The 12089-nt window shown below is 45.6% G+C and overlaps 1 protein-coding gene across 3 annotated transcripts in view; it reads right to left on the bottom strand.

Annotated features, from left to right (window-relative positions):
- Window positions 1-12089, bottom strand: part of TOX2 (TOX high mobility group box family member 2) — a 158812-nt gene that overhangs the window by 144750 nt on the left and 1973 nt on the right. The window lies entirely within an intron of this gene.

The raw sequence follows: 12089 nt of genomic DNA, 5'->3' as shown, positions 1-12089 counted from the left end.
ACTGTCCTTCAAGGGCCCAGATGGCCTGAACAACACCCAGGACTAGAACAAGGGAGGATACAACTTACTTGACCTCCCAGAGGCCTCACCACAAACCTGAGATGCAAATACAGTTATGTAGGATAATTGAGGCTCAGAAGGCAAGAGCACCCCACTCCAGTACTCTTGCCTGGAAAATCCCATGGATGGAGGAGCCTGGTAGGCTGCAGTCCATGGGGTCACTGAGGGTCAGACACGACTGAGCGACTTCACTTTCACTTTTCACTTCTATGCATTGGAGAAGGAAATGGCAACCCACTCTAGTGTTCTTGCCTGGAGAATCCCAGGGACGGGGGAGCCTGGTGGGCTGCCGTCTATGGGGTCGCACAGAGTCGAACACGACAGAAGTGACTTAGCAGCAGCAGCAGCAGCAGAGAGGTTAAGTGAGCGGTCCAGAGTCACCCAGCTTGTAAGTGCCAGGATATGAACCCAAGTACCTCCACAGAAGTCAAAAGCCATATTTGAATCCACTACCTGGTTTTGCATAAAAGCTCACTTACAGCTCAGGTGGACGTATGAGGCAGAGAACACACGGGGCAGAGGCGGGGGTTGCTGCTCAGGTCGTTTGGTCCCTTGAAGGACAGCAAGGAACCATCCCAGATTTTTTTTTGCGGGGGTTGGTGGGGGTAGTAAAGGGATCTCCTTAAATAATGTAGGTAACACCCAATAGGCACTTACTGAATCTTTGCAGAACAAATGAGCAATGAAAGGCCCAGTGTCCATCTTCCACATCATCAAGTATGCGTGTGCAGGCTAAGTTACTTCAGTTGTGTCTGAGTCTTTGCTCTGCTATGGACTGTGGGCTGCCAGGCTCCTCTGTCCATGGGATTCTCCAGGCAAGAATACTGGAGGGGGCTGCCATGCCCTCCCCCAGGGGATCTTCTCGGCCAAGAGATGGAACCCGGGTCTCTCGTGTCTCCTGCATTGGCAGGCATTGCTTTACCACTAGCACCAATTATCAACTATAGTTCAAGTCAAAACACAGCACAGTGCGACAACAAAATTTACGCATGACCCTGGGTTAGACTACTGAGGTAGACTCCTTTCCAACAAGTTTCTAAATCATTCCTACCAATTAGGCCCAACTTCGACATAAGCACGTTTTAATTAGCTCTAATGTGAAGGCATTCTACTACCAAATGCTGTTTGAAGCTGAAAACCAAGGCAGGAGGCCCAGCTGGGAATCCCCTGACCCCTAGAATAGACAATGCCGAAACAGTTGAAACAAGGGGTGAACTGGTCCACTCTTGCACCCCTGCAGAGGGAGGAAGCTCTAGCTGGCACCACGGAGGCTGCAGGAGATAGAGGCGGGGAGGGCAGTCTGAACCCCAGCTCCGCCAGCCAGCTCCTCTGCTGCCTTCTGTAACGTGACTTCCTAGGACCTCAGTCTTCTCACCTCCACAGTGGGGATGTGTGTGTCTAGCACAGTTCTTACAAAGATTTAGTGAGATGATATAAATAAGAGAGCCTGGCTGAGCCTGCAGTAAATGCTCAGAGAATAATTTGTGCTTATTTTGACCCTGCTTTTCTCCATAAAACAGCACAAACCTTAGAAATAAAAGTCAGTGAGACTGTGCTTTTTCTTTTCAAGATGGTGCATAGAACACATAATTTTACCTCTCCCCTCTTCTAAACCCACTAGACTGGGGTTTTTTGGGTTTCAGTTCAACCCTCTTTCTCTTCAACTTCTTACTTTCCAGCACCCTCTCTATGTTTCTGATGCCCACTCCTTTCTTGTTTTCTTACCGACCCTTTTGGAGTTATTCAGCTTTCATCTATCTGAATTATGAATATATATGTGTGTATATGAATTATGAAAATCTGTGTTATATCTGTCTCCCCTTTTTTGTCATTCTAGTGGGGTTTAGAAGAGGAAAAGCTATTTTCTTAACTGAAACCCAGAAAATCCCAAAGAACAGGCAGCAAGGGCTGAAAGCCCTAAGAGACTTGACCTTTGTGTTAACCTATAGTCCTCTGCAAGGAGATCAAACCAGTCAACCCTAAAGGAAATCAACCCTGAATATTCATTAGAAGGACTGATGCTGAAGCTGAAACTCCAATACTCTGGCCACCTGATGCAAAGAGCTGACTCACTGGAAAAGACCCTGATGCTGGGAAAGATTGAGGGCAGGAGAAGGGGGCGAGAGGATGAGATGGTTGTATGGTATCACCAACTCAATGGACATGAGTTTGAGCAAGCTCTGGAAGTTGGCGATGGACAGGGAAACCTGGCGTGCCACAGTCCACAGGGTCGCAAACAGTTGGACACACTTAGTGACTGAACAACAACAGTCCTCAGAGAAGCTGACTGTTGGCTTTCACCTAGGACCAAGCCAGGGAGAAGAACTCTAGAATTAAGCAAGAAATCTGTCTCAAGGATTCCCCCTTGCCATGGATGGGCATGATGCAGGAAGAACAAAGTGCACTAGTGCCCACAGGTGACTGCTGATAAGAGAAATAGAGGTCCCCACCCAGCTGCAAGTGAGCTTGCCCCATGCTCCAGCAGAAGTCCCCAGCTTCAAATGTCTACACACAGACCATACTCAGGGCACCTAAAACCAACATTTGCATTGCCTACCTACATGCTCGTGGCTTTCACAGATGTTGAGGAAACTTTCAACCACAGGATAGATCAATCTAGAACCTTGTTTACAAATAAATGTCAACCAAGACTCACCAGGCATTTGTAGAAAATATCAGCATAAAAGAGGGACCAGGAAGTGAACCGAAGAGCTAGTCAACAAGAAAACAGAGTTAATGCAGCAAACAGAAAATGACTTTTTTAAACAACTGAATTATCGTCTTCAAAAAGATTCAAGATGTTCATATATCCATTTAGAAAAGGATGGGCTACTATAACATAAGATCAATCAAGAAACAATACAGTATTCTGGGAAATGAAAAAGTGATTACAGAAATAGAAATGATACTTATTAGAAGCATTGAACTAAAGAATGGTTATGCCTGGAAGTATACCCACTACACTTCACTCTATGATTAACCCTAGGGAGCAGGGCTGAGAGGGCAGGGAGAAAATGAAAGAGAATGAGAGGCTCTACTTTTTTTAACTCTTAACATATTTCAGGGTATTTTATAGAGAATAAAAACAATTTTAAAAAAGAGAGAAAGGCGGGGAACTTTCCTGGTGCTCTAGTGGTTAGGAATCTGCCTTCTAATGCAGGGGATGCAAGTTCGATCCCTGGAATTAAGACCTTACAAGTCTCGAGACAACTAAGCCCGTGCTGTGACTACTGGGCCCACACACTGCAATGAAGAGCCCATGCACCTGAATGAAGACCCAGTGCAGCTAAAATTTTTAAAAAATAAAATAAAAAATAATATTGGCTTCCCTGGTGGCTCAGAAGGTGAAGCGTCTGCCTGCAATGTAGGAGACCCAGGTTCGATGCCTGGGTTGGGAAGATCTGCTGGAGAAGGAAAATGGCAACCCACTCTGGTACTCTTGCCTGGAAAATCCCATGGATGGAGAAGCCTGGCAGGCTATAGTCCATCAGGGTCACAAAGAGCTGGACATGACTGAGCAACTTCACTTTCACTTTTAAGACAAAGAGGGAAATGACAGAAGAATGAAATGAAATTGAGAGTGAATTAATGAGCAAAAGATGTCCCATGATATCCTAGATCATGCCTACAAGCGACCCAGGCATTTGCCTCTGAGCTTCTTGGTTACTCAGAGAAGATGAAAGATTGGTAAAGAGACCACCATGGCTGCTGACTTACACTGGGGCAGGGCAAAGAGGTCTTGAAGAATGTGCCTCAGATGAGCCTCTATTTATAGTTTTTTGAGTAATGAAAACTCTAATTCAAAAATATACATGCACATGCACTCCAATGTTCACAGAAGCATAATTTACAATTGCTAAGACATGGAGGCAACCTAAGTGTCCAACATAAGATGAATGGATAAAGAAAATGTGGTGTGTGTGTGTGTGTGTTTATATACATACATACATATATATAATATTACTCAGCCATAAAAAATGAAATATTGCCATTTGTAGCAACATGGACAGACTTAAAGAATAGTATACTAAGTGAAGTAAGTCAGACAGAGAAAAATAATATATGACATCACTTACATGTGGAATCTAAAAAATAATACAAATCAACTTATTTACAAAACAAAAACAGACTCACAGACATAGAAAATAAACTTATGATTAACAAAGGGGAAAGGAGAGGAGGGATAAACTAGGAGTATGCAATTAACAGATAGACGCTGCATGCACGCTAAGTCACTTCAGTCGTGTCTGACTCTTTGTGACCCTATGGACTCATAGCCCACCAGGTTCCTCTGTCCATGTATGGGGTTCTCCAGGCAAGAATACTGAAGTGGGTTGCCATGCCCTCCTCCAGTGGATCTTCCTGACCCAGGGATCGAACCTGCAACTATTACATTTCCTGAATTGGTAGGTGAGTTCTTTACCACTAGCGCCACCTGGGAAGCCCAAGAGATGCACACTACCACACATAAAATAAACCACAAGGATTTACTGTATAGCACAGGGGACTGTATTCAGTGTCTTGTAACCTATAATGGGAAAGAACCTGAAAAAAAAATACATATATGACGACTAAATCACTTTGTTGCACACCTGAAACTAACACAATATTGTAAACCAACTACACTGCAATAAAAAGGGAAAGAGGATGCCAGATCCATATAAGTGAATGCTGTGAAAGTGCTGCACTCAATATGCCAGCAAATTTGGAAACTCAGCAGTGGCCACAGGACTGGAAAAGGTCAGTTTTCATTCCAATCCCAAAGAAAGGCAATGCCAAAGAATGCTCAAACTACCGCACAATTGTACTCATCTCACACGCTAGTAAAGTAATGCTCAAAATTCTCCAAGCCAGGCTTCAGCAATATGTGAACCGTGAACTTCCTGATGTTCAAGCTGGTTTTAGAAAAGGCAGAGGAACCAGAGATCAAATTGCCAACATCCGCTGGATCATGGAAAAAGCAAGAGAGTTCCAGAAAAACATCTATTTCTGCTTTATTGACTATGCCAAAGCCTTTGACTATGTGGATCACAATAAACTGCGGAAAATTCTGAAAGAGATGGGAATACCAGACCACCTGATCTGCCTCTTGAGAAATTTGTATGCAGGTCAGGAAGCAACAGTTAGAACTGGACATGGAACAACAGACTGGTTCCAAGTCGGAAAAAGAGTACGTCAAGGCTGTATATTGTCACCCTGTTGATTTAACTTATATGCAGAGTACATCATGAGAAACGCTGGACTGGAAGAAACACAAACTGGAATCAAGATTGCCGGGAGAAATATCAATAACCTCAGACGTGCAGATGATACCACCCTTAAAAGCCTCTTGATGAAAGTGAAAGTGGAAAATGACAAAGTTGGCTTAAAGCTCAACATTCAGAAAACGAAGATCATGGCATCTGGTCCCATCACTTCATGGGAGATAGATGGGGAAACAGTGGAAACAGTGTCAGACTTTATTTTGGGGGGCTCCAAAATCACTGCAGATGGTGACTGCAGCCATGAAATTAAAAGACACTTACTCCTTGGAAGGAAAGTTATGACCAACCTAGATAGCATATTCAAAAGCAGAGACATTACTTTGCCAACAAAGGTTCTTCTAGTCAAGGCTATGGTTTTTCCTGTGGTCATGTATGGATGTGAGAGTTGGACTATGAAGAAGGCTGAGCGCCGAAGAATTGATGCTTTTGAACTGTGGTGTTGGAGAAGACTCTTGAGAGTCCCTTGGACTGCAAGGAGATCCAACCAGTCCATTCTGAAGATCAGCCCTGGGTGTTCTTTGGAAGGAATGATGCTAAGGCTGAAACTCCAGTACTTTGGCCACCTCATGCGAAGAGTTGACTCATTGGAAAAGACCCTGATGCTGGGAGGGATTGGGGGCAGGAGGAGAAGGGGATGACAGAGGATGAGATGGCTGGATGGCATCACTGACTCGATGGACGTGAGTCTGAGTGAACTCCAGGAGTTGGTGATGGACAGGGAGGCCTGGCGTGCTGCGATTCATGGGGTCGAAAAGAGTCGGACACGACTGAGCGACTGATCTGATCTCTGATAATAATATTAAACCCTCTACCAAAAACAAACAAAAATTTTCCTACAGCAGAAGACCTAGAGATGGTCACCAACAATGGTCTGGATCCAGCAACAACGAATATTTCATACTCTGAACAATAACTGTGGCGGCCCCGCATCTTTCCACCTAAAACCTAAGCAGCTCGAATTCAACCCTCTGTATAATGACCCCTACTGGTATTCCTCTCTCCTGCAGGCCGGTAACCCCAACTTAGGCTGACAGTATCCCCAAACTGCCTTGCAAGAGCTGCCCCTCTGCCTAGAAGGTCTTCCCACCACTCTGCATGCACCCCACATAGCCTACTTGGTGTTTCTTGTAAGACTCTGCTGTTTGAAGCCTACTCATACCTCTGACACTATCATTTCCCCAGACAGTTACATAGTTGTGACTCTGCATTTTGAGCCAAAATATTACAGATCCACATGGTCTTTCATCTAGGAAAGCCAAGTTTCCTATCGAGTCACTGAGCCTTCAGGACAGGTCTGAATCCCCTAGCACACAGTAGGCACTCAAGAAAACTTGTTGAGCATCAGCAAAACCCAGCAGAAAATCCAGCCTTGTAAAACCACAACCCTGTTGCTCCTTCTTGCCGACACCAGAAACAGCAACTGTACAGGAGGAAATTTAAGCCTCAGGATAATTGATCAAAATTTATTATCTTGTGTTATACAACATGCTTTCACTAAGTTATAAAATTACAATTTACCACGACTCATTAAGTTAATAATGACTTACCATATGTTTTTCCTGCTGCTCCCAAACCATGCTGAAACATCACTACGTAGGTTTTTGGTCCATGTAAACAAATAAAAAAAGATAATGGCCAACCATGTGGATAAAGGATTTGCTGACAGGGAGACACAGGACTAAAATGCCAGACAGAAAGCGTGAACCTCAAACTCTGCCACTCTCATCACCATCATCTCCTAGTTTACCTGCACCACTTTCCAGATCAGTGGTTCTCAAACAGGGGTGATTTTGCTCCCCACACCCCAGGGAACACTTAGCAAAGTCTGGAAATATTTTTGATTGTCATGACTCGAGGGGAGGTGCTACTGGCATCAATTGGTAGTGGCCAAGAATGCTGCTCCACATTCTATTATGCATGGAACAACCCCCACAACAAGGAATTGTCAGGTCCAAAATGTCAATATTGCTGAGGTTGGGAAACACTGTTCTAGATTACAGGGAACTTCCATATCCGTTACTTTAATCTGAGCCTCATAGCAACAATATCAGGAAGGCATTATGCCTCCATTGTACAGATGGAAAAAACTGAGACTTGGAGAGGTTAAATGATGTGCACAGGTCACCAGCCCTCGCCAGTGAACCACGCAGCTGCAATTTGTACTGGTCTTCTCTGCGTCCAAAACCCACCTTCCCTCCCACACAGATTCAAGAAGGAAGAAAAAAAAAAGACGCAAAGGAAGTGCACAGCCCTTGTCCCTCCATAATGCTGTGCAGAGATCGCTTCAAACCGGAGGCCCGGGAAAATCAGATCTAGAGACTATGGCACGAAAAGATCTCACGTTAGGAAGACCCTTCCCCCAGCAGCCTGCGCTGAAACTAGATTCCTCTTGCATTTTAACTTTCAATTGTGCTGCTCTTTGTGAATAGAAATGAAAGCATTTCCTGCTGGTGCTGAGTGCCTTACAAGCAGGATTTCTAGTCCTCAAGGCAACCTTATGGGGGTTGGGGCGGGGGGTGGTGGGGGGTAAGTATTGATGTGCCCATTTTCCAGATAAGGAGACTGAGGCACAGGGAGGTGAAATAACTTGCCTGCATTGAGGATCAAAGCCAAGTCTGCTGGGTTACAGAATTTACGCTGCCTTTCTAACCTGAGACCAGCACTGGGAAATTAGAGGAGCAAAATAAATGCCCAACAGAACCACATGGGGCTGGCAGCTATGCCACACGGGGATCCTTGGGATAAGGGTAAGGCTCTTCCCAGCTTATTGGCTGCTCTCCATGCTGGGCTCAGTCCCCCGGGCCTACGCAGGGAAACTCTTCTAGGAATGTCAGGTCAGCCAAAAGACTCTTGGCCTCTGCCCTGCCCTGAACACCAGGCACTCACTACAAAAGTCTTCAGATTATAAGAGCCAAACAGATGCTAAGTTCTTCAAGCCACAGGGAACAACAGGCCAGCTCTGAATTCATTCATTCAGCAAATATTTACCTAGCACCTATGTGCCAGGAAACACAAAAGTAAAGGGAGACAGAGACGGTGGTACCTACCTACTGAAGTATATGAGAGCCCATCTCTTCCAAAAGCATAATCCTCTACAGTTATAAAGGACATATTTATAGTTTACAGTTTATAGTTTACAGTTACCACACTCTTCAGTTATAAAGACATGCCCAGACTTTATTTCATTATATTTCCACACCACAGCCCCCTATCTCACAAGGCTAAGGGTCACTAATTTGCTCTCCTTTTTGCACAGAGGGGAACACAGGCCCAGGGTATGGCATTTTCATGCTCAAGGTCATCCAGTAGACTGGGGACAGCTGTGCCAGACCTGGGCTGCTGCTCCTGACATCGGTAAGGTATAGAAGTGTGGTGCTGTGGAATCTTTGGGACAGGCTGGGGGAGGACATCCTATACAGAACATCTTATAGAGGACATCCTATAGAGAACATCCTTGGACAGAAAGTGAAAAAGCCTCCTAACAGAAACACAGGTGCCCTTCCAGAGTTCCCCCAGGACCAGCCAGCCCAGGGCTCCTCCCCCAGGGACCTGCCCACAGCCACCAGTGTCCCAGGAGAAAGATGCCGTGGGGACCTCACCTACCAGGGATGCTGAGCAGGCCTCTCCAATCTCAAGTCTGGGTGAAGGTGGGACCAGCCCCTCCCACTTTGTGGATTTTCGTCACAAGGAGCCACCAATCATGCACTACCCAAGCTTGTCTAGATCGCATCCAGGGACAAGATGCCGTGCCCAGAACTGTGGGGGTGGAGAGTTGAATCATTCACCCACCAGCACAATTTCCTGAGTAATTATCGGTCAGGCACTGTGCCAGCTGCTGGGCATGGTTCCTGCCTGGTGGGAGCCCACAAAGCCCTGTATACAAACAACCGAACCACTGCTGCATAACATGTGGTCTCCGGAGTGGCAGCGGCAGGACTGGGAGCTCGTCAGACACACAGACCCTCAGGACCCCAGCACAAATTAGCTGAATCAGAATCTCAGGGCAGGAAGGGGTGCCCCGGAACCTGTGTTTCAAATCTTTCCAGATGATTGCTATTGTGTACATGAATTTGAGAACTCCTGGTCTAGACCACAAGGTCTTCCCCAACCTCACTACTTAAAACGGCAAACCAGTCCCTGGACCTGACACCCCTAACTCTCTTCCCTGCTTCCTTTTTCTCCATAGTTGTACTGATGGCATCGGTCACAATACCATAACGATCTCATCCATATATTTATGACTTCCCATGCTGATACATAAGCTCCAGAGGGAAGCAATTTGAGTCACTTTGTTTCACTTCTATTGCCAAGTACAATGCCTAGCACAAACATGTGCTCGGTAACTGTTGACTGAATGATGGATGGCAGAACATGCCAAAACCCATGCAGTAACCAGTTCTTGGGGGGATGCCTGGAAAAAGACAGAAGGTTACTGACCATGGAGCACTGCATGGAGAAAGTGGTACCCAAGTTGGCCCTGAAGGATGTTTGAAACAGGGATGAAGGATATGTGGAACACAGAGATGCTAAGCCTCTCACTGGAATAGGTCCCAAGTGGTTGATACCATTACTATCTAACTACTAGCCAGTATGTGCCAAGAACTTTTATACCCTATATTAACTCAATTAACTCTCTCGAACCTCAGAAGTAGACAGTGATGTCCTTAAGAGGACACTGAGGCTCAAAGATATTAAATAATTTGCCCCACTCACAGAAAACTTGTATAAGGATGTTCACAGCAGCTTTATTTATAACAGCCCCAACATGGAAACAAACACAAATGTCCATCGGCAGGTGAACAAATAAACCAACACAATGTCATATTACTAAGCAATAAAATAGAACAAATTAGGGATAAATACATGAATGAATCTTAAGGACACTTCATTGAGCAAAATGAACCCAGATGCAAAAATGTATATGCTTCATATGAAGTTCTAGGACTTAAACTGACTTAGTACACATACACTGAATTTAAATAAACCACTGATAATAGAAATCAGGTAAGTAATTTCCTCCAGACGTAGTGGTATTGACTGGAAAGAAGCATGAGGGAACTTTCTGGGGTCACAGAATGTTCTATATCTGGATTGGGATAGGGGTCACAAGGGTGGTTATATTTGTCAAAACTCATGGAACAGTACACTTCAAATTTCCATTTTATTGCGTGTAAATCATACCTCAATGAGCTAAAATCATTTGCCCTAGGTCACAAAGACACAAGTCGCGATTTGAATCCAGATTTGTTCAATGCCACTGGCCAGTTTCCACTAGTCTGCCGTAGTTGAGCGGGGAGCCCCAGACAATGCGCTCATCCTGCTAAACCACCTTGCCAAAACCCAAATAAAGGGACTTCATAGTTACCCTAGAAGGATATCATAACTTCTAACTCCCAAACCATGACAGAGACCTGTGGGGAATGCCAGTCAAGCATCAAACTGGGAGTCCAGGAACTTGGGTTCAGGCCTCCGCTGTGTTCTTCATTTGCTGTGTAACCTGTGAGTGTACTACTCCATGACTCAGTTTCCCCTTGTGTGAAGGAAGAAGGAGGGGATCAGCTGTTCCCCGTAGGGAGACACATATAGAGCTACAAGGCCACAAATCCCTATGCTCAACCAGGCAGCATTACTACATGAAATAAGTAATGTGCCTGTTTCATATCTTATAAGCTATTTTTCAAATGTATGCTAATATTATTGTGATTAATAAAATAAACATCTATTTCAAAGCAAAAATGAAACCATAGCAGCTTTGTCACTGTGCATTTTCTCAAACAAAAGATAACCAAAAGAACAGCCACTGCTCATGACTTTGGTTTAAAGAGGCTGGAATCTCTATGTTAGAGGGTTACTAAGGGGACAGTCACCAAGGGCCCTTCCAGGTCAACTGCCCCATGGTTGTCCAGCATCACTTGGCAAAGGCTTGTCCTTGTGTTTCTCAGGTTTGGGTCCTTGTTGGAACCTGGCTCTTATCTAGACTCCAGTGACCAAGCCCCCAACGTGTGGGTCACGTCCTGGCTGTGCACCCCAGTCTATAGATCCCAATTGTGGTCATGGTTGCATCTTGGGTGTGTCTCCCCTCCAGTCTGGAGAGTGACCAGGATCTCCCCAATCCCTCCTTGCTGTACCAAGAAGCCTGGTAGAACAAGTGGCATCAGTTCCTTGGTACAACTTGCACCACCACCCCCAACCACTAGCACTGAAGGCGAGTGCCCATTGGTGATCTGCTACCAACAGGCTTCTGACTCGTCCCTCCCTGAGCCAAGTGACATCCTCTGTCTCCCCCTGCCCCCAGGCTGCAGGATTGAGAAGCATTTCCCACGTCCAAGTAGAAAGTCAGATCTGGTTTTCACCTACCCTAGTGATCCAACCGCCACCCATCTCCTACCTGGACACACCCTGAGCTCTGGGCTAGGGGTTGGGAGATCGCAGACAGAAACCAGTATCACCAGCTTCTCCTTCCCTGACTGGTTTCCTCCCACCAGGGTTTCACACTGGATCTTGGTGCTGAGTCAGAGCTTTACAGAACATCAGAATAAAGCAGGGGCCTCGGCTGAATGCCACCTCCCAAAGGCCCCCTCAGGAGACCACCCCACTCTAAAGGGGTTTACAGAAACATCACCCTGCAAAGGAGCACTGCAGGCGAGGGGCACCCATCTAACCAGACTTTGAGGCACACATCCCCAGACTCACCCATGCCCCAAGACCAGAGGCTGGAACCTTGCCAACTTCATATTTTAAAAAATAACAAAGCCAAGGGCAGCA

The sequence above is a fragment of the Bos indicus genome, chromosome 13 (assembly GCF_029378745.1).
Source record: "Bos indicus isolate NIAB-ARS_2022 breed Sahiwal x Tharparkar chromosome 13, NIAB-ARS_B.indTharparkar_mat_pri_1.0, whole genome shotgun sequence".
In the NCBI taxonomy this organism is placed as follows: domain Eukaryota; kingdom Metazoa; phylum Chordata; class Mammalia; order Artiodactyla; family Bovidae; genus Bos; species Bos indicus.
The sequence above is the reverse complement of the archived record's forward strand: the minus strand, read 5'-3'. Positions and strand labels throughout refer to the sequence as shown.